General features: G+C 38.4%; 1 protein-coding gene across 23 annotated transcripts in view; it reads left to right on the forward strand.

The window, feature by feature from the left end:
• The window catches only part of ADGRL2 (adhesion G protein-coupled receptor L2), a 594466-nt gene that overhangs the window by 405568 nt on the left and 165670 nt on the right, over nt 1-23228 (forward strand). For 6 of the 23 annotated variants that reach the window (XM_044749015.2, XM_044749025.2, XM_044749017.2 and 3 more), the window contains exon 1: nt 3331-4022. The exons of 4 other annotated variants lie outside the window; for them this stretch is intronic. The gene's annotated coding sequence lies outside the window, so the exon portion shown is untranslated. Of the gene's footprint in view, nt 1-2209; nt 2352-2470; nt 2606-2756; nt 2911-3328; nt 4023-23228 lie in introns of those variants that run through there. 13 more of the 23 variants (XM_044749021.2, XM_044749022.2, XM_044749023.2 and 10 more) reach the window with 9 other exon arrangements.

Below are 23228 nucleotides of genomic sequence, written 5' to 3' on the forward strand. Positions count from 1 at the left end.
TTCTTATTTCATTTTTTTCTACCATAACACCTGTGTTGTTATAAATTATGTTTGGAATTGTCATGAAGTGTCAGGCAAATTACGTTTTCTGGATGTGTATGTGTCATTTAACTGCTCCTTTGTAAATGGCAGGTTGTGGCTAACAGCTTAATCTTGAATATATCAGTGCAATTAAAAGCTCTGTTTCAAGTCTTTGTGGATACAAAGAAGGTTGACACATTATTATGTGTAAAGTGCAAGGGAAGTATTAAAAACTCTTTAATATTTAAAGCATTATCCCAGAGAAGGAATACACTTAGATATAATTTTAAAAACATAGCAAGCTTATTGTAGTCTTAGGAAAAAAGTGTTAGATCCTTTGAACTCTGTAAAATACACATCCTATTGAATTAAAATTAAAAACTTGTACGAGACATTTTCCACTCCCTATAGTTTTAACCCCCTCTCAAGGGCCCTCCTTTTTTTGTGGTGTAGTCTCTTTAGGAACATAGTGGAGAGTGACTCCCTTATGTCCTGAGCATCAAAGAATGTCAGACCTATGAAATGTAGATAGTGGGTTCTTGCAGAGATTCTTTCTGAGAGAGTTAAATAAATAAGTAAATGAGCCAACATATGGCCAGCTTAATTCAGGCAAAAATTTCTATTGATTACTTACTAAGCTCACTAAATAAAAACTTCAGCCCAAGTTTTGCCTCCCAAAGGAAAATAGGATTAGACAAATCTGTGCACTCATTGGGGCTTCTTGTGAATCATGCTCAGATGAGTGAAAAACCTTCAAAGGTGAACAAAAGAAAGGGCTAAAATTTTTCAGTAAATGCAAACTATTATTAGTTTGACATATTTTGGTTTACAATCCTGAATAAAATAATTTTAAATTCCAAAAGAGACCATGATATAAATGACCTCTGAAGTCTGAGAATTCTATAATTCTGCCTTCTTTTCAACTACTTTAAAGTAGCCTGATTTAATTTTCCTAGATAGCTCTGTTGTACATATAAATTTCGACAGATGTAAAGACTTAGGTATGTAACAAGGTTTCACACCAGCTCTGCACAAGTGTATTTTTTTCCAGACTAGTTTATACCCTGCGTTGATAATATCTGAACTATGCTATCTACGAAATTCAAAATGGAAGTGTGTATGTAGTTTAAAGCACAAACGCTCTAAATAGCTTCTCTTATCTTTTGGAATGGTGAGAATATTAAAACATCAATACATTAAGTAGAAAGAAATTAGATCATCGAGGATTCTTGCTTAATTTGAGAATTATAATGAATCCACCAAAAGAGCATGTTTCAGTTATTTGCACACATGTACTTTTAACTCATGATTTTTTACAAGTTGAGAACAAACTTGACCACTAGCTGGATTTACTTCAGTACTACAAATATCTGGCTTTGTGACAAAAAAACTGATAGGTATTTAGAGTCTTCATGTCTTTTGAACAATCTGCTGTTGACATTTTAATAACATTGTTGTTTGAAATGATTTCTGAAGTATGATGACTGCAACATACCCGCAGCAACAGAAACTACATATTGTTTCTGAAAGCAAAGAAGCTCAAGTTTCATCCTATTTTCTAGAGGTTTTAAATTTTGGAGATTCAGTTTTTCTTGAAAACCAATGCAAACACGCTTCTTTAATTGACGGCTGCATTCATTAGTAGAACCAGAGATTTAGAAACGCAACCGAAAACTTCGGCACTTTCAGCTCAGAATTTTGTAATTAAAAAAGAAAAATCCAGGTTTGATTTTCCTCATACGCAGAGGACACTTAACTGGTTTCTAAACATTTTTCAAGCATGATTTTCCCGGTCGTGGTCTATTCTCTTTAGCTTGAGTCTGTCGTGGGCGCTGTCTGGCTGTTTGCTGACACTACCAACAGAGAGGTGCAAGGAAGTGTGGTCAGAGGACAAGAGCAAAAGCAGTTTCAATGTAAGGAAATGAGGGAAACAGACCTAACAGCACGATGAATGCACTTGCGAGTAAAGAGCCTTGTAGTCTCCTTTCCTTCCTTTGCTTATCCTGGTGGCTTTAATCAAAAACAAACAAATCGCTCTTGTGAAATATAGTCAATAAAGTCAAAGTTGGGCTAGTCCTCCGTAACTACAAAGAAAAAGTCATCGCAATTTTAAAAAATGTAACTTTCATTAACGAGCGCGCCGGAAATCTCCGGTATCAAAGACGCATTAACCCTGGAGCGTCCCCCGCGCGCCGCAGCCGGACGGAGGCAGCGGTGGCGAACAGACGTTCTTTCTCCTCCCAGCAGTCACACAAAAGGAGGGCTGCGGAAACTAAAAGTTTCGGGGCCTGCGGCTCGCGGCGTGGAGAAAAGAGAAACCTGGAGACGGGGTGGGTACAAGACGCATCCTGGGCGCCTCTCCGAAGTCCAGGCAAGGAGCAAGCTCCTGGGCCTGGAGGGGAGAAGGGAGGGGGCTCCGAGGCGCCGGCCAGCCCCCTGCGCCCCGCCTGGGAGGCTGGCGCGCCGCGCTCTCCCAAATACCCTTCACCCCAGTCCAGAAATAAAATAAATGTTTTTAAAGTGCGTGTGTGTGGACAGGATGGAGAGCGCGCGCCAGCGGAGCGCGCGGAGGACCGAGCGCGCAGTGAGTGGAGTTTAGGGGGGTGGGGGTTGAAAAGATGGTTTGAAGGTTGGGGCTGTTGGGGGGGGTCTGGATGCGGAGCCCCGGGTCGGTGGGGGTGGGGGGACGGCGAGCGGACGGGGCGGGAGGGGAGGGGCGCCAGCCACCGCAGGCCGCCTCCGGGGCGCGTTCCGCGGCCGTGCGCGCGCGTCCCTCGCCGCCGCGGCCGCCTGGACAGCCCTGCGGCCGCCCCGCCGGCGGAGCCGGGGCGGGCCAGTCCTCGGGCGGCTGCTGGGCCACCGCCACCGCCAGCCGAACTGCTCGAGCTCGTAAGTGTCCCCTTTCGCTCCCCTCCCCTCCCCCCCGCTCGGGCGCACGGCCGCCGCAGCTGCTCAAATGGAGTGGAAAATGGCCATTGGGCGGCAATGAGTTATAGATTATCTGCTCCGCGTTTTGTACTTAGCTGCCTGTAATCTTCTTTTGAGTTTGCCTGAGCCCCTGGCTGGAAAAATCAGGAGGGAGAGATTTGTCCTTTGCCGCTGTACAAGCTAATATGTTGATATGATTAGGCGAACTCGGGGGGGTGGGGAGGTGGGGATTTGGGGAGGAGGAGGAGGAGGAGGCGGCTGGAGGTGACTCCAGTTCAGACCTCGCCGCGAGTCTGTGTCAGGACTTCGCACTCCCCCGTCTCTCTCGCTCGCTCTCCTTCTCTCCTGCTCTCTCTCGCTCTCCCTCTCTCCGCTCACACACACGCAGAGGTGCCGGAGCGAAGGCGGCCGCTTACCGGAGCGTTCCTGGGGATTGTCGGGGGGCCTGTCCCCGCCGCTGCTGTGCGTGGCGCGCCTCTTCCCTGCACCGCCCCGCTGCCCGAGCCCGAGTCCTCGCCGCCAGGCTGCCGGGGGGCAGCGGCCGCCGCTCCGCCGCGGCCCGGAGCCCAGCAATGTGAGGAGGGGCCGCAGGTCGGCGCACGGCGGGCCGAGGGGCTTCGCCGGACACACGGAGCTGGCCGCGCGCCCGCCCGCCCCCCGCGCCCGCCGCTCCGAGGGGACTCCCAAGTCTGCGCACCTCTGTCGGGCTCTTGCCCCGCCACCCCTTCCTCTCTGATCCCCGAATTGTTGCTTTTGCGAAGGGAGCGCGCGGCCAGGGGGTGTGCGCGCGCCTGGCCCAGACCCCCGTGGCGGAGCGGCGTGCGGGACACTGCGGGAAAATGTTGACCTAACCCCAGGAGCCGCCTGGCGCAGGCTGTTTGGCTGGAGGCGGCGGCGGCCGAGCAGGAGGACGCGCCGAGCCGCCGCGCTGCCTCCCGCGCCCCCTCGGCGGCCGGCGACCCACTCGCGGCCGGCCTCGGCCCTCGGCGGCCGGGGTCACCGCCCGGCTCCGCGCCTCTCCCCGCGCGGCCCCCGGCCAGACGGTCCTCCCCGGGGCGCGCTCGGCGAGCGAGGTAAGAGCCGCGGGAGCGAACAATGTGCCTCTGTGCCGGGCCCCGGAGACCTGTTTGCTTGGCGCCGCGGGCCCGGGGTGGATGCTGGAGGGGGCGGGGGCTGCGGGAGAGTTGGGGCCGGGCGCCGTTTTTCTGTTCGGCGGGCCGGGGACCCTCCGCCCGGGCTGCGCCCCCTCCCCTCCGCAGCGATCGAGCCGCAGAACTCGCCGTCGCGTCCCCCCGCGACTCCTTTGCTCGGGGAGTGTTGGAACGCTTTCGGGGCGGCAGTCCCGGGGCCGGGGGACCGGGGAGGGGCAGTCGGAGGGGCTTATGCGTTTTCGGATGTTCTGGAAGCTTGGGCCGGGAGGTGCCGCTCCCCGGTTCCCGGCCCGCCTGGGGAGGGGCTGCTCTGCTCGGGGCGCGGGGCTCGAGGCCGGGCGGGGCGCGCGTCCCTGTCCCCAGCGCCCGCGGGCAGAGCCGTCCCGGGTTGGAAGTGGAGCGGGGAGGCCGAGCGCTGGAGCGAGTTCGGGGGAGTGGCCGGTGGGGGGCCCGGGGCGAGTTGTTGCGGGGTGGTGTTCCTTCTTGTCGGTGGTGAGGCGGCGTGGGGAGGCGAGGATGACAGCAAAGCGCAGCCAGATGTGGCGGGGCCGGCGCCCGGGCTGGCAACGATTAGGGGCGGCCCGGCGGGGCGGGCGGCTGGCGGGCCCGGGCCCGCAGGCCCCGGGGAGGGCAGCCTCCCGGGCCGCAGTGAGAGGGCAGCAGCGGGCCGCGCTGGGCCCGAGACACAAGTTAGGGGTGGGGGCTCCGGGACTGGCTGTAGCCTTGGAGCTGCAGGAAGCAGGGCTTGCAGGATGGGGGGCGGGCTGGGGAGCAGCGGCGTGGGAGGAGCGCTAGGACTGGGGAGACCCCCTGGCTCCCGGAGCGGGGGCTCCGGGATTGGCTGGGGCGCCCCGACCCTCTGGCGGAGAGGCGAGGGCGAGCGAAGTGACAAAAGCGCCCCAGCAGTGAGAGGCACGCTTGCAAGATTACTTCACTTGGGATCAGTCAAGTTTGTTCCTTTAGCCCAACTACGGGGCTTGGGGTACGGGAGATCGCTGGAAGCTTTACATGTTCCCAAGTGTCGCTGAGCGCAGGCTAAGGAACGTGTGAATTTCATCTATTTTTTCCTATCCTCTGTTCACTCTGTGCTCTACGGGCAGCGTTGGAGGGACAAGTCCTGCAGCGTCCGTCTTCTTTTCCCATCTTCTGTATACTCCTCCCCCCTCATCCTTTCCCCCTTGCTTGCCCCCCCGCATTCCGTTGTTCCTGATGCAAACTGTGTAGTCTCGGATTCAGACCGAGGAAATGTTTTCCTCCTGTTTCTTGAAAGGTGTCAGGCTGCTTAGCAGCTTCTCCAAGCAGCCTGGGAGCGTCTGAGCCGCAGCCACCAACCATATGGTTCCCGTTAAAAAGGCCAGGTTCTTAGGCTCACGCCTCCTCGCCCCCGCCCCCAATGCTTACAATTTCTTCTGCATTCTTTACAGTGTGTGCCTCTCCTCTCTTCCCCTTTCCAGAGGCGTAGATTTAACGGACGTGGTTGGTCCATTCATTTCTCTCTCCGTGTTTGCGTCTGGAACGGGCCCCTCCGAGTTTGTTTTTTGCTCAACTCGAGTTGCACAATGAGGAAGAGTTACATCCGTTGGGTAAATAATTGCCTGTTGGGATGTCTCCTACTAAATCATGTTTGATCTTGGGCAAGCCTTAAAAGATGGGGACTAAGGAGGCAATATACGTCCACAGCAGAAAAATAAAATAGTTGGTGTGGTGTCTTTGGTAACATTCCAAGTTGTGGCGGGACTCTTGACCTAAGTAAAAGGTAACTTTATAACTTTAAATTTAGTGATCTTTATCATAGTTGAGAAAGCCTTTCTAAGAAAATCTACTTCTCTTCAGGTGTGTTATGGAACTTTTTGTTGTGCCTCCCTCCACTCTCTAATAAATTTATGCGTGATAGAGAGAATACTGCAGAACAAATGTTCTGTTGTTTAGTTTCTTCAGACATTCCGATTCTCTCCTTTTGTTGCTTGCCTCTAAAAGAGGTGCCGTTTCACATCATTCTGCACAAATTGTTTGAATTAATGCAAGTGTGAATTCTTACCGTTTGAAGGGGACTATTAGCATATCAAAGGTTTCTTAGCTTCAGCTCAATTGAGAAAACTTCAGCCTGTCTCCCATTTGCTTCCAAGCGGAGGCCCAAAGGGCAATGAGAATTGTAAAGGGTAAAAATAGGGAGGTGGATTCAGGCTGTGTTTCTGAACTTTTACTGTTTTGTAATTATGTGAGTGAAAAACATTGTCTATTGCTGTGGAGCCCTTGCAAATGGCAAGACAATTATTTTCTATTGATAAATGGTTTGTTCTTAGAAAAAGGGTGACCTTTTGTTTTATGATCGTCACTGTTGCCTCTCTTTTGGGGTCCCTTCTGTGGAAGGGAGAGAAAGCTTTTCCTTCTAACTTAATACTTTCCTAGGGCCTGCACTTTGTTATATTACTAAAATGGGAACGAAAGCCTGATAATTAGTCTATGAAACAATAGAAATCTTGTGATACAAGGCCACTCATTTTTACACCTAGGAAACTTTATTTTTAATACACTTGCTAAATTAATAGGAAAAAGGAATCAGTGGAGGGTTTTGAAAATTAAAAACTCAACATGCACTTTGTTAATGCTCCTTCTATTGCAGGTGTAAATTTGAAAAAGGTTTCTAAGTGATGCACAATTTTTTTATGATTGTACTTAAATAGGGATAATCCCGATTGAGTAGTCATTGTTTCATCTCAAAATTTTTGTATTTTATCAAACACAGTAAACTGGAGAATTCAGCTTAAAGTTGGTTTATTTTTCTTAATATTTATAGTGCATTTGCTAATGCTTTTTTACATTTGCAGAGAGGTGGGTTGTTTGAATTTCTTGTAACAACTCAATATCCATGAATGAAGAAACAAGGACGAACAGGTTCTGAGGTCATTTGGGTCATTTTCTGGAGAGCAGATGGGTCAAAGGAGAGGAACTTTTATCTTCAACTTCTGGGGAAGCATTGGTTTTATTTATTGAGCTTACCATTTCCTAAAACCTAGTTTTAAGATGAAAATGAATGTTTGGGAAGGTTTTGGAGATTTGTGAGCTCATATTACCTTTGATAGTTGACTCATTTTGGACGTGAATTGATATCTCTTCACTGGAGGAGGGCTTTTTTACTAATGTTCAGGACTCCTTGTTTTAATTTTAAATAGTAAAAATTGACTTTCTAATAGCCAGTTTTGGAAGGAAAAATATCATTAATTGCCTAATATTTTTAGTCTTCAGTTTAATAGGATAATAACTTTTTTCAGATTAAGATGAGGTTTTTTTAGTGGCATTCAGATTGTGTATCATTTACCCTGCAATCGATTTATGATACTTTATTTATCTGATCCCTTCAGTTGTCTAAGAAGTACTTTTGAGGTAAAAAGGCTCACATTGATGTAATTGCTATTATTGCACTTAAGTTGCTATTAACTAGTCTGCTTTGAATGCAGAGTGCTGTAAAGAAAACACATTATCCTTTAGAGCTATTAGTGATAATCTAAAAATTGTCTTGAAAACATTGCTCTTCATTTTATATGATGGTGAGCCTGAATTCAGCAAATCTCTAAAGGTGTAAAATGCAGTGAAAAGAAGATTTTTCAACATTTAGATGACAAAATTGGACTACTTAGAGAAAAATTAATGTGTTGTAGAAGCAGTTCAGCTGCCATTTTCAATCACTGTGGGTTACTATGTGTTGGCAACAGAAAACGAATTTAGAAATGCAGATAGCTCTGGGAGCAGGTAGTTGGGGAAATCAGAAGATTGAATCATGTGGGGTAGAATAAACCAGTTACTTCAGGTTTTGACTTGAGAATTCCCAATAAATGTAATTTTTTCCAGGCTTTTGACTCTCTGCTTTATTAATGGACTGACATCAAAGCAAACAACAAAACTTCCAAATGTTATAAAAACCAGTATGAATATACAGATTTCGTATGGTATATGACAAGTCTTAATTTAAGACAAGCAGTTGGAGTTTTTATTGCTGCAATTTTCACAATCAGCAGAAGCGTTAACACCGAGCTTCTGGGCGTTTCCTTTCTTAAAATTAGCAAGAGGAGAGCTTTAAAACCAAGGTTTACTTAGGGTTAGATCTTTATTTGATCATTTGGAAGCTTTCTGTGTTTTATTTAAAAAATTTAAAATAATATTTTAATGTCTTAAGTAATATAGGAATATGTGAGCTAAGATTGAGAGATAGGAAAGGTCAGGAGGTAACTTGTTATCAGTACACCATAGTGATAAAATGTTACTGCTCTGTTTGCTCTCAAAATAGTTACTGGACCTCACTTTTATGAATAAATATTCAAATAGCACTTAGTTTATTGACAGGTGTAGTGTGAGATGAGGAGAACATTACTATTTCATCTAAGGTATGTGCTGCACACACTTGTACCCACCTGAGAGAAGTCTGTTTTCCTTTTGTTAAGAATCCATACCACTTGCCCTATTGGTGATATTTAATAGCACAGGTTAACTGTACCTAAATTAGGAATGAAATCCAGTTTTGGAAATTTGAAGAATTTACTGTTAATATAAGTTTGCTCTTTTTACCAAAAGTCTCTTCAAAGATTGTACACTTTACCTCCTGATGTTCACCGGATCTGACTTTGAGTTTTGAAGGAGAGGTAATCTGCCTGCTTTTCTGCGGAAAAGGTTCATGCAAAATTAAAGTGGAATTATTTTCAAGATGGTAAATTTTAGAAATAAAATGCATCGTTATAAGAAAAGTCATCAAATTATTTTCAAAAATCTCTAGCTAAAAAGTTGCACAAATTGGTGATTTTGATCAAGTGTTAAAAATAGCAAGCTTAGCTGCTAGACCTTAAAAGGACTTGAAATCCTGTTTATATTTTGGTCCTATCAGTTCCTAAGGTAATTTGTTTAACTGTTGGTTCACGTTACCTAAATAGATAACTGTTTGGTAACCATTTTCAAGAAAGATTAAAACATTTTTATTTTAAAGATAGATTAAAATCATAGCTTAAGTTCGCTTCTCTCTTACGTAACACTAATTAGTCTATAGCCCCACCCAAATATTCATCTCTTCAAATAATTCTTGATTGAAGGTTGAAAGCTTGAAAAGTATTTAATCACCCAGATTGCGGTAATTAGACTTGATGTTATCAGAAAAATTGAGACTGTTCTCTGAAATCTTTTTGCTACTCAAGATTGGTCGAGTAGTGATTATTATTTTTTTAATGCTTTAAGAAAATGGGTTATTTAACATAAAGATAGTTAATTATTGGAATTAGGCAATTAGAATCCTAAAGTAGGTGACATTTTTCTTGACCTAGTGTGATCACTTTTAAAGGAATAGTTATAACTAGGGTCTGTAATTTCTAAATTTTATTCAGGACTTAAATGTGGTATTTTGCATTTAGCATACAGGCTTTGTTAAATATATGTTATAAACTATGAAAATTTCTTAATGCTATTTTGATGTAAGTAGGTATTTTAATTTAAGTGGGTCATCGTGTCATAAGAAAAGGTCCTAATCAGCCGAAAATACTTAAAAAATCTTTTTGGGTCATTTATCTGATGGACTAAATGTGGGTGATAGTTTGCAGACACTTTCCAATATATTCTTATCTAACAATTTTTAAAAAGTTATTAAGAAAAAAACTCCCATAGTTTGCAAATAAAAATTATCCAAGAGAAGTAGATCGAATGAAGGCACCAAGCACTTAACACCTGCAAGTAAAGTGCAGCTTACAGCAAAATGCTATTGATTGCTTTGGAAGCACAGAGCAAGTTTAAATGCAATTTGTTTAATTACAACAAAAATGCAGTTTTATGAAGTAATATAGTTTGTCTTCTTAGAGGATTTTATGCATTGTGTGGTGGTAAATAAAATCCCATCACAGTTGTATAAATTTGTTCAATTACCAGAACGGCTAAAAGAAAAAAATCAATTTACGTTGAAAAGCAACAGAAATTAGATTACCTTGGTTAGTAGGAACTTGCCAGCAGTGTCTAAATTGCTTAATAATATCAAAAGTTACCATGTTTCACAGTGTAAGGATATTGGCGCCTGTTTTAATATGCATACGTCTTGTTTACTTGGTGACTTTGGTTATGTGAACATTTCTTTTTTCTTTTTGCTTTCCATTTTTGTCTTCATGGAAGCTGTTACGTGACATCCAGGAAACTATTTCCACTTGCTATTCTCATTTGTTTTAGAGGTTTGTTTTTTAGTAGTTGCTTTTGTGGATTTCTCACATATGTAATCAGTTGACATTTCGGATCAGTGTAGTGGAATAGCAGATGTCACTTTATGAATCAGAAGAAACCTGGACCATCAGTAGGGTAGATAGGTTATTATCAGCAAGAGAAACACATTTCAGAGATGTTTAAACACTGACTCTGGGATTATTTGGAACTCTGAGTCTTAAATTCTTGTCACAATAAAGTGGCATGGGATTCGTCGTAGCAGAGGGCTGGGCACCTGTTTTATCACCACCTTGATTCGTTCTGGCACCCAGATTTACCCAGGTGCGAGAGCGGCCACCACTGCTGCTCGCAGCCACTCGGCTGTTTTTAGGTCGTGAAGTCAACCTCTTGGAATTTCTGGGGAAACCAGTTGAAAAGGGAGGACAAATGTCACTTTAAATAGAGATGTTTAAATCAGATTTTTGCCTGAGGGTAAAAGTTAGGTGTGTTTTAGCCCGGATGTGATGTCTCCCTCTACAGAGCACAGCATTAATCACTGCCTGACAAGGAAACGTATGCCGAGCCACACGGGCCCCTCTTGGTCTCATCATTGATTTTTCCAGTCTGTGAAGAGTGCATTATAAACATTAAAACTCACACACATGGATTACACCTTAATCTCTGAATTTCAGTATTGAAATTAGTTATCTTAAAAGAAGCCTACTTAAAGCTGAAAAATCTTTGAGAGACTTTTTTTAAGGATAAATTCAATACTGTAATAAAAATAGAAATACAAGATTAAAAAGCAGGTAGGTTAAGCAGAAGTTAACTTTCTGAAATAATGACCAAATCTTAATTCTGTTTTAAGATGCATTAAGTAACTTTGAAAATGTTTTTTTAATCTGATTTAGATCAGTTTGGATACATTATTTGGTTAGAACAAAACCAGATACAACCTTGTATCTTTTTGTGAATGAATAATAAAATTTAGCCATAATAGTAGAAAGAAGAATGCATCATGAGGTTCCTAATAACAGAAAAAGGGTTTAGTTTTGCTCTTTCAATTATTAGATAATATTCTTAACTCCTTTCTTGGTCAAATATATACACATACGTACATACATAAGCGTACAATTGATATTCTGTTTCTTTGTATATACCAATATTTATTGACAGTTGTTGGCCAAAAGTTAGCACAAATGGAAGTTTAAGACGTGAAATGTGTATGATTAAGATATCTGTTTTTAAACTGATTTTGAAAATGCTACGACGTTTAATCTCTGTTTTGTTCTCAAAGGTATTTCTTACCTTTGGAACATGAAATGCTTGTACTGTGCACATTCTGCATCATTTTGTAGATATTTTGACATCAGTCCACACCTCAATTATTGCTCTGGATTTAGATGACAGAATAATCTAACCCCAATTACTGTCAAAAATAGTGCTTGGCTGTTGGGGGTGGGCGAGGTGACCTTGCTTTTTTGACTAATATTTTCTCTTGGAGAGGACAGTAAATAGTGTCTAGCTATCGAGAGAGCAAAGGAGAATTCTCTCTTTTGTTTATAAAATGAGTTCTGATTTTAATGATTTATTCTTAAGATTAAATACTATGAGACCAGTTCTCCATATAAGGGGTGAGTCATCGCAAGATTTTAGGTAGGCTCTTTAGTTGATATATATTTGGTTTTTGTAGATTATATTTACTTAATCAGTTCTTAACTACAATATACATTAAAAAAATCATCTTGAAAATGATTTTCCCTGTGTCATTACTTTGAAGCAAAGTATTTCTATTTGGAATTACTAGTTTTTTATTCCACTGGTCCCTTCCACGTGGAAATTTTGTTCCTCTATGATAAAAGCCTACCATTTTTTACTGTTTATTACTGTGGTTATTGATCAGAAATTACAGAATACATTTTTTTGTATAGCATTTTTTTCACTCATCTTCATGTTTTTAATCTCAAGATGCGTATGATATGTTTTAATTCTTAAAACTCCTGGCTTTCCTGTGGTTAACGTCCAAGACAGTTTGGGAAACATTAATTTTGGTGATGATGTAAGCTTATGCACTTGTATGCCAGTGATTGTACATATTTTCATAGAATTTGACAATGGCTTAATGTATTAAATGAAGAATTGATGCATTTTTTATATCTTGTTTTTCATTTTAAAAAAGATGGACGTAATTCTGAAACACTTCATTTTGCTTCATATGCATCAACAAATAAAAATTATGCTAAAATGATTATGTCCTAGACATTTTCACTTTTACTAAGGACCTTTAACTATTTTTGTCCTTTTCAAAGTTCTGTCTGTCATGAGAAAGACAACATTTGGATTTTAGGAGCTTCCTCTTGATAGCTCTGTAGATGAATAATGGGGACGTGCCCCCCTTTGTTTTTTCTGCTGCAGATGCTGTGATACCTATAGCCTTGATGGAAGCCACTTTTCATATTGTCATTGGTTTTGAACTAGGTCTGCAGCCTGAATATTTAAAAATAGAAGTGAAACAAATTCTCTTTCTTTCTCTTAAGCAAAAATCTTGCTAAAAACGCTGCTTATTATAAGTTGCCTTTCCTCTTCACCTTACTTTAAATGGAAAAAAGAAATATAACTGATATCTCTGTATGATATTTCTGTATGTTTTAGGTTGAAAGTTAGCATATCTTTTATAATTTTCATTTATTTAGTAAGGATCTTAGTTTTTTGAAAACCGCTTTTTATAAGCCTGTCAGTTCATTCGTAGGTAAGTCAAACTGAATTTGCCTCAAATTTCCAGTCTCTGCTTATATGTTATAAAGGTAGTGTATGCATGTTGGAAGGGGGAAGTCTTAAGGAGAGGGACATCAATTTTTTGGGAACACCTTGTCCCTAGGACTTTGAAACGGTTCTTCACTTTGCTTTTTTTTCCCCCGCTGCCTTGGCAGAGATGCGCCTCATTTCTGTAAACCTGGGGAAAGGAATATGTATGGCAGAAGGGGAGAGTGTGTAAACAGAAGTCTAAAACAGATTCTGAAAAAATATTCTGGAGGGGTAAAGAGCATTTTGCAGGCCAAATCAGTTTTTCTTTTTCTTTTTTATATTGAATTAATGAAAATAGATTTATTTTTCAGAGGTAAATACTCTCCAGGTTTAAATTTTAGAATTATTCTAAATAAGAACATGTAATTGTTACTGGCATCTGTTTAAAATTGATCTTTTATCTTTCACTGTAAATCATTCCTAAGATGCCACCTTTGATTGTTTGCTTGGCGATCAGTAGATACATCAGATAAAGGGATTGGACCCCTCTGTTTTGGGTTCTCTGTCATTTCAGGCTGGTGCTGGGTAAGCGAAGTAAGGTTTTCTTTTCCTTAAAATACACTTTGTGAGAGTAGCTCTTGGGTGACTTTGTGACAAGTTTGTTTATTCTGCCTGCTCTGGCTGCATTCTTAACCAAAAAAAAGGGACAAGAATAATAGTGTTGAACCACAAATTTTCAGGAGCAGTTATTTTAAGCAGATTATTGGTAAGGAGGAAGGAACAATGCTAGATAAATGGTATTTTTATACATTGGTGACCTGCGTCTTTATGCAGCCAACTGCTTACATGTTTCAAATATGTTTGCTAACCCTTGTTATTACCTGCAGAGGGAGCTTGTATATGAGATAAAATAATCAAGGCAGTATAAATTGCTAATTTCTCCTTTGAAAATTATATTTTATTAACATTTTTATTTTTGTTTGCAAAAAATTGTTCTAAGGAAAGTAAAGCATTTTGGGATTAGCCCAAATTATAGTGAAATTTAACATATTAATGCCAGGTATTTATCGTTTCCTGTATTCACAGGTTACAATGTGGTTTTTGCTTTTTCTTAATTAGTGAAAGTAACTTGAAAGATAATGAAGATGGTGAATCAGATTGATTTTGAGATTCCATTTTTTTTAATGATTGGCTAAAGCTCTGGAAGGATGACCGAAGAATTGTCTCCTGTTTAAATATCTAATAATTGTTAAGAGATCTTGATCTTTTAGATAATTTTCCAGATTATGTAAAATACTATAAATGATCACTAAACAGTATGTAGTAAATTACATTCCTTTACGTTTAATTGATAGATCAAATTGGATGAGTTGCATATGCTCTTTTCTAAAAACAAAAATGATCTTCTTGGATTAATGACTTTTACTTGCAATAATGGACCGATTGGTGCAGTGATACAGGGAAAGTACCAGTAAGGATGTACTATTAAATGGCTTAGTGAAATGCTGGCAAACTTGGTAAAAAAATGAATGCAGGCAAGATAGACAGTGCTCGATCAAAAACTAAATTCTGTTTATGAACCATGTCAACTAAATTTCTAAGAAATTATGAGCGGGATGCTCAAATACTTGAGAGTTTTGTGAGCAGGTGTTTTGGTAAAAGCATTTGGGAGCATTCGGATCTTTTTAGCAAGCAAAATTTTTCACATTACCTGCATATATATTTTCAATTGTGCCAGGAAATTTAAGCGTAGGATATTATGTTAAATTCTACCAAAAAATGCATCTTTTAATTTTTAGTTTTACATTTTGGTATAGTGACGTTATTTCAGAATTTGCTTGTTGGGAAAAAAAAAAGTTATCCACTTAAGCATCCTTGAAAAGAGATGTAATAGTTCCTTTTTTCCATTAGTTTACTAGGGAAAGATATGACATAAAAAGACTTATTTTTTATTGTAAGAGGCTTTGTTTCTTAATGAAAATCATTGTTATGGATTTATCATTTTGTTACCCAGTCTTTCTAATGTGCAAAGTCAGATTGTTACTCTCACACGGAATGACCCTCTAAGTAAAGCAACTGTTGTCGATAAAAGAGATTTATGGTTCTGGCGTGGGCTTTTGTATAAGTATTACCCTCTCAGCATGATCATGTATTATCTTAACAAGTCTGTGCTACATTTCTGTAGAGCATTTTCATATCAGGGTAAGAATATTAGCAACAGCAATTACACTTCAATAGGATTACCATGATATGTTTTACAAAAGTATACAAATGTTCCTTTTCCATAGAATTATTGGTAGGCATTCTGTGCTGCCAAGTTTATTTCATTGTCTTAAAGAAGACTTGATAAAAAGAGGTTTCTTATCATAGTTGGTGCTAAATATGATAGTCACTGGAAAATGGAATCTGCTATTACAGTTCGGTACCCTTTTTCCCTCAAATACCACACCTCCCTCCTAGTGAGGTAAGGGTTACTGGAGAATTCATTCCAGGAAAATTATTACGTGAGGAGCAGTAACTGTCACAGAGTGCATAACTTCTGTGAGGTTACTGGAAAGGCACAGCTAGGGTAAGTTCCACTTGTTTTGTCTTAAATTTGGAGGTCAACTACTGAGTGGTTTTTAAAATAGCGAAATTTGAATTCATTGCAAAGAAAATGTTTTATTGCAAAGTTTATAGAATTATTGTTGTCAAAGTATTATAATATTGAGGATGTTTGTGACAAGGAAGTTAACTGGCAGCTGCTTCTCAGTTTAAAATAACCCTGACATTCTTTGTAAGTTATCAAAGAAATTTTTAGTAAATATTCTTGAATAAATACTAACAAAGAATATGAATTATGATTTAGCATCCTCTGCTCATTTGTATATATGTTGAGTAAATGTGTATGTATTAATTGTTCCTGTGTCTATTTGAGCAGATTTTTAAAAGAAAAGTGTATCATGAGTAGGATATAATATAATATAAAGACTAATTCTTCAGACAAGGGTAATATGTGTTATGAATATAGATTTGAAATAATTTTTCATAGACATTTCATAAAAAAATGGAAGTTCCTATTTAAAAAAAAGAGACGATATGTTTTACACTCTTTAAACCAAGTGTCAGTTATTTTAACATGTTAACGTCTTAAATGAAAGCTAACAAAACATGTAATGAACCCTAAACAATATTTATTCAAAGGTTTATGTGTACCTCTTTGGAGAGTCTGGAATGAAAACTGTGCATCTGCATGTCTTAATAACTGTATTTAAAAAAAATAAAAAATGTATTTTAAATTGCCTTATTAACCAGGATTTGAAACCTAATGTTTTTATTTTAATTATAAAGATAGGTAAACAATATTAGTTTCTTTTTGCTTTCTCTATGTTTCAAAGGCGTTCCCTTTTGTCTATTGGATAGATTTCTTCAAATTGAAATCTAACAAAGGTTTAAAAAGACTACTTTTTATGATGTACACTTTATGTAGTATGATTTTGTGGCATTCACATGATATTGCTAATTCAAAGCTGCACTGAAGAGTGAAAATGTTAAAATCTTAGAATATCAAATTATTCATTTTAAAAAAGAATATATCGCAAATTTTCTCCAGTAATTTAAGCATAATTGCATTGCCTTTATATAAAAATAAACACAATGCCTAAGGAAATATCTGAAATTCAAAATAAAAATGCTGATGTGTTCTACTCATAGATAATTTTATCTGTTATGTTGTATGTTTCCATATTTTAATATAAATATGATTAGTACAACCACTTTTTTGAGATTTATATTTAAGAAGGGAAAGAAAACTCATTTAATTATTGAATATTTATGTAATGGTATTTAAAAATTAGTTTATATTTAATGCTCTTTAAATCAGATTATAGATGCAAAAGGCATTTTTGTTTTGACCGAATGTAAGTCAAAGCAGAAAGGTAGTTGTTACGACTCAGAGGCCCTAAATAGAAAGTTAGTTTAGGTTCAAGGAAAGGGCTTAGACCTGCATTCAACTACTTGTCAGAGCATCATAACAAATGCTTTGTTGTCTCTTAGTAGTAATTACTGGCCCACGATAGCTATTGGCTAATGCAAAAGAATTACCTGTAGCTTTGATATGATTTGAATTATACTTCAAGAAAATCTTTGTCTTAGCTCTCTGCTGTGTGGGATTCCGGTCACAGCTGCAGCACGTTCTGGTATTTAAGAACACATTCTAAAAGCACTTGTCTATCTTTGTAATCTTTATGGAATTTAGGGTTGATTAGTGCTTATAAAATATTTTGTAGAATTATGGTGACATAGAATTATAATGAACCTGATGGTCAAGTGTAACTTTTATAGTTTGCCTATTTTATTAATTTCGTCCTCTTCCACACCTCCCTTGGGTTTTTATTTTTACTGTTTTTCTTGTATTCTGTTACTAATATGTTAAGAAGTAAGTATGTAAGTTCTCCCGACATTTCAGCCTGGAAATCTATAATTGGTTTCATTAAATGAGAATAGATAAACAATTATTACTCAGTTAATGACATTACATGATTAAAAAATCTAGGAATGAATCTTAGGTATCTTAGAATTCACATTTTCTAGAGTTGCATTTTTCAACAACATTTAAGACTGATTTTTAACAGTTTGAGTATTCCTAAAAAAATTAGAGATTAAGAATTAAAGCTCTTTAGAACAATGCTAAATTTAATAGCCTTTAGTACAACCATTGCTTAAGTATTTTAAGGATATTGAGAATCTTGTAGATTACATACACGAATGGCCTCATTCTCTATCTTGGCTGTTAATTCTGTGAAAATCAAAAGGAGCACATCAAGAAGGTTGCAATTGAATCATCACAGTGTTAACTTTTAATTGAAAATAAACGAAAATATAGCTTTAATTTGTGAGCTTTCTTTATTAAAATCGATATTTTCTGTTTATAAAGAGTAAGTCATCAAAAACTCCTGTGTATGTGTAAAACTGATGATATTATTATCGAATGACTTTTGCACTGTTCTGAAGAACACCTTTTCAGTATTTTGTATATTGCTTTAATATTTTTGATATTTCCTCTGATAAAATGTTTTCTTCAGATGTTTTAATAATTTGATGGTATTCATTTCTGAATTGATGGCTGAGGGCTGTATTTCTCTTTAAAACAGTCACATTTTTTCATTTGACTTCCCACGTAAGCTGCTGATTGACCTCCTAAAAAGAACTGAGATGTAAATCTAGTGATTAATATCACTGTATGGTATAGGTTTTTTTTTAATGTGGAGTCATATGGCAGTAGTCCTCAGAGTGTTTCCATATGACTTAATATATATTAAGCCCTCCATAATTAAAAAATGAGATTTGCTGTCCCTTCATGGTTGCCGTTATTTAACTCTTGTAAGAGATTCTTTTAATGTTTGGTCTGGTAATCGACCATTCATTATAACATTGTAAGAGTGATCTTTTTATACTTGACTACTTTAATTCAACCTACAAAAGAAAAACTATTCCCTGTACTTGTCTCTTAAAGAAAAAATAGAAGTTTTTCATTGAAGCGTCCTAAGTGACAGTTTGAAAAATGTATGTATACTGCCATGCTAGAGTTAAATTTGTGTAGTGAATAAAAGAATTTTAAAAGGGAAAAAAAAAAACTAGTTGGTCTATAAAAAGGATTTGTGTGGACAACTACATAGCACACACAATTGATGCCTTTGATTGACCTGTCGTCCTACTTTGTTGTATTTAGATATGCTCTATCAAAATATAAGGCAAATAAATACATGTATTAGTTCTTGGCCAAGATTTAGCGTTATCTTGGTCTCCTTTTTTGGCAGAAAATTAGGCTCACTCTGTTATCTAAACTTGTAAATTATTGCATTATATATGACTTAAGTATTTGTTGATTTTCCTCTCCTTATCTCCTTTTCTATTAGAATCTAAGACAAACTTTTGTGGTAAGTTTCAACCTAAACTTTTACTGTTTTAATTTGTTGACATTATACGTCTTGCAAAAAGAGATTTAAAAAGTAAAAAGTATATGCAACCCTGTAGAAGGATATGTTTTTAGATAGGGAACGATAGTACGTATCAATAATTCAAATAGTTGGAAAGTCAAACTAAAAATCTTAGGAAAGATTCCAGGAAATGCTATATAATTTTGGCTAAATAGTCAGAATTGTCATTAACACTGCTTATAAAGGTTAACTTTTGGACAGAATCGCAACTATACCACTCTGAATTTTTAAAGTTCCACTTATCCACTTGAACATTAATTCCTTACTTCTCAAATTGACTTTTTAATGATAAGTACTCATTACTCATTAACTCTTCAATATTTTACATCATTTTAATATACAATCAAAAATTGATGAAATGTAAGTGTTTAACATCCAGGTTAAAATTGTTTGAAATTACCTATCTTAGTGGTATAGAAACAGCTTTAAAGGTAGGACTTCTGTCCAGTTTTTGTTGTTGGAATATTTATGAACAGATTGAAAAATATTTTAACAAATAATTCAGTGGAAATTAGAAACTCTCTGTCTTTAGTAGTGAGCTTCCTTCCTGTGGACTTTGGATTTTATTGATTTTACACAAGCAAGAGATAAAGGATTAAACAATAACTCTGGAACAGCACAGATTTTGGTTCATATATATAAATATTATGAATTTTAAAAAATTGAAAATTGTTCTTAGTTCTAAATATAATCATCAGAATTTTATCTTTATCTTTTAAAATAGAGTGCACATACCTAATGGTGTATTTGGTTGTTTAGCTGAAAAGCAGGTGTTTCCATCTTTGGAATTAATTTATGTTCAAGATTGTATTAATCTAACTAAAACCCCTTAAGTCAACTTTTCATTTATACGAACATTTATAGGGTACAACTAAGATCATAAAGGTCAGTTTGAAGGAAGTAAATCTTAATTTTTGGCAACTTTGTCACTCTTCTGTGTTGTGCAATTTATAGTTTTCTCAGGGCCAGAAGATATGACCAAGCCAGAGCGATTCCATTCTTGCCATTATCCTACCTCTCACTCCCAGTTTTGATAAATTAAATTGTATTAAGATGCACAGTTCCAGAGAACTCCTTACTGTATAAAAGAGAATTCTTTTGAGTCCAATTAATAGAAAAGTCCTACCCAAATTATCTTTTGAAAAATCTGATATTTCGTATGTGGCTACGTTCTTACAGTACGTTATGCTTCTGTAGTTGGGAGCAACCGTTCCTGGCAATGTTGCCTGTGTGTAAGTGATAGGTGAGGCTTAGATTTACTTTAATAATTCACAGTATTTATAATGCTTTGGATTTTACTTTCCAGATGGTATTTTTGGTTTCCTACAATGCCACAGAGGCTATTATAGCAGCACATGTGGTTTGAAAAAAATGACAGAACTTGTGGTAGCGAGTTTGCCAAAATTGCCAGACCAAAAGTATGCGTTTGCTTGCGTTGGCCTTAAAGTCTGTATTTTAAAATATTGACTGTGTTATCCTTTACAAGAGCAGTTTGATCTCTAAGCACACTTCGTCCAGTTACCCATTAACTTCTGTGCTTTAATTCGATTCATTTTAGATCAACAGCCCCTTATTAAGGCCCTGCCTGGGAAAGTGTACTGCATAAGGACTGTGCTCTCTAGATACTTATAATTTCATGAGAGAAACAGACGTTTCCACAAATAATTATAATACAAGGCGTGCTATAATGATGTGCCAAAATGAAGTGCAGAGGAAATGCCGTGGAAACGTAGGGTGGGTGGAGTAAATTCAAAATGAGTAGTATAGAAGAAAGCGACCCCGTTCAAGGAGACTTGAAGGTAGGGAAGGATTTCAACAGATGCAGGCTTTTTGAGGAGGACAGTCAGAGGTAAAGGCGCCAGGAAAACAAGGGCAGAATATGGTGCCCTAAAGAGCATGTGTATGGAAGGTAGGAATTGCACAGGGAGTGGAAGGAGACAAACTGGGGTGTTAGTTTGGGACATGTTTATAAACAGCCTGTTCTGCTAAGATTAGACTTCATCATATAGGCCAGAAAAAGCCATTAATATTTTCAATTGAAAAGGTGTTCTATTTAATTGCTAACTCTCAAGGTGGTGTAACCAGTGAACTAGAGTGGGGGTATTCTGGAAGAAATAGAACCCTAGTTAGAAGGCCAAGTGAGAGGCAACGGCCACAGACAGATGGGAAAAGTTTTGTGATGGTGGGTTAGGATTTGGTAATTGATTGTAGGGCAGAGGAAGGGCTCAGAATCAAAACCTAGGTTCTAGACAAGTCATTGCTTCCTGCATTAGCCTGCTCAAGAGTAAGGGAGGAGGAATGAGCCCAGCCCGTTTCTCTGACAACACTTTGAGGTGTGTGCATTGTGCCTAAAGAATACCAGCTGCCCCCAAAATTGCTTCAAGTTGATATATAAATTTTTAGTGTCATAGATGTTTACTTCCTATATAGATATTTCTAAAAATATTCTTGAGTATATAACTGCATATGTTTAAGTGATACGCATATTTTTTCAAGTGCTGATTAGAGTGAAACATTTTATTATGTGGATTTCAGGCTATAAGGTTTAGGTTTTTGGTTTGTTTATTTGTATTTTATATGAGGTTCTTACAAGGTAATCAAGAATATAAAAGTCAGCTATTATAATCTGGCTAGAGAGAAATCTTCATTTTGTGAAAGAATACTGTTGTCATGATTAGACCTGTTAAGATAATCTCTTTCTTCAGGGCCATTTTAGTAACATTCTTAACAGCTCTTTTACCAACTAATTTGGTATTCTTAGGTTTCCTTAGATACCAGCCTGCCCCTTTTCGGAAAGCTTAGGGGTTTCTGTGCATCCTTGAAGGTTTTTTTTAAATTCATTGCAATTTTTCTTTATTGTGGTTTTCTCTTTTGTTATCACGAACTTATATTTGTCTCTTGGTACCTAGGATATTTCCTAGCTACATCTTGTTCGTTATAAGAATAATGAAATCATTTCCTCAGTGGTGTCTCAGTTGTTTAGACCTAGCAGTAACTGTTAGGTTTTATGGCTGATCCTTTGTAGCTGGTTAATTATGGGTGACAAGGCTGAAAAACAACTAAATGCACCTATCAGCACCTATCACCAGTCATTAACTTGGAGCAGGCTCTCAGTATATTTTTGAATAAACAGTTATCATTGAGGATAATGAAGATCACAGTAAATTGCTCTAGAAACTAATCAGTTTCAGCTTCCTCTCATGGATATAGGAAATGATAAAGGTAATAATAAAAGAATTAGTACTGATTTTTCTGTGCTAATCCAAAAGTATTCTTGTTTCCATATAATAGAGAAAATTTGTCTGATGCAGTTATTATAGTGCTTAATAGAGCTTCATACATGGAAAGCTCTCAATAAATGCTTATTATTATCATTATTGATGTGAATTAAATTTGGTTCCCATGTTTAAATGGCCCTTGTCTTTTTGCATCCATTTTCGCTCTTTAGATTTGTTTTATTTTTTCTCTTATTTTTGTTTGGGAGATTCTCTTTTCTTCTTTTTCTCAATTCTGCTCAGTTTTCTGTTATTTTTTATTGTTGGGTTTTCTATTATTGTTGCTATCTTCCTTAGATGATATATCAGTGATTGATCAGACTGGCTTTATCAGAACTGATGTTCTGAGACTGCAAACATAAAGTGTTGATGTCTCCCATCCACCTGCAAATATCAGTGCTTTCTGCTTCTGCATTTACTGTATGATTAAATAAAAAGGATAAATAGTTTTCCTTGTTTATTTTTATAATCTGATGCCTCATTGAATTACCATACAGAAAAAGTGCGAGTAGGACTCTTTTTTTGTAGTTCTTCTCCCTCAACTACAATCACAGCTCCAAAGTCCCTGCCCCCAAATCATCCCAAAGATCAGGATCCTCCCGTGTATTAACAGTTTTAAAAGGGAACCAGTAGGGGAGACTTGTCAGAACTGTATCCTGGTATGAAGGCAGGCTTCTCCTTTTTTCTACTGGTGGATCAGTTATGCTGAAGACATAGATTCACATAAGGTAACCAACAGGAAATAAAGGGAGGTTAACTAATATCGTTGTTGATACTGTACTGGGAATTTTATTTTATTTAGTCGGTTCAGGAAACCGTAAAAATATAGTAGAAATGATTAAAGAGACAGTTTTATGACCATTTTAAAAGACGTTTTATTGGTCATAAGATAAAATGTGTAAAGAAAGATTTTGACAAAATATTTTAACAAATCTATGGTGTAACCATCTAGTCGCTTAGCAACCTAT

The sequence above is a fragment of the Equus asinus genome, chromosome 16 (genome assembly GCF_041296235.1).
Source record: "Equus asinus isolate D_3611 breed Donkey chromosome 16, EquAss-T2T_v2, whole genome shotgun sequence".
Classification (NCBI taxonomy): Eukaryota; Metazoa; Chordata; class Mammalia; order Perissodactyla; family Equidae; genus Equus; species Equus asinus.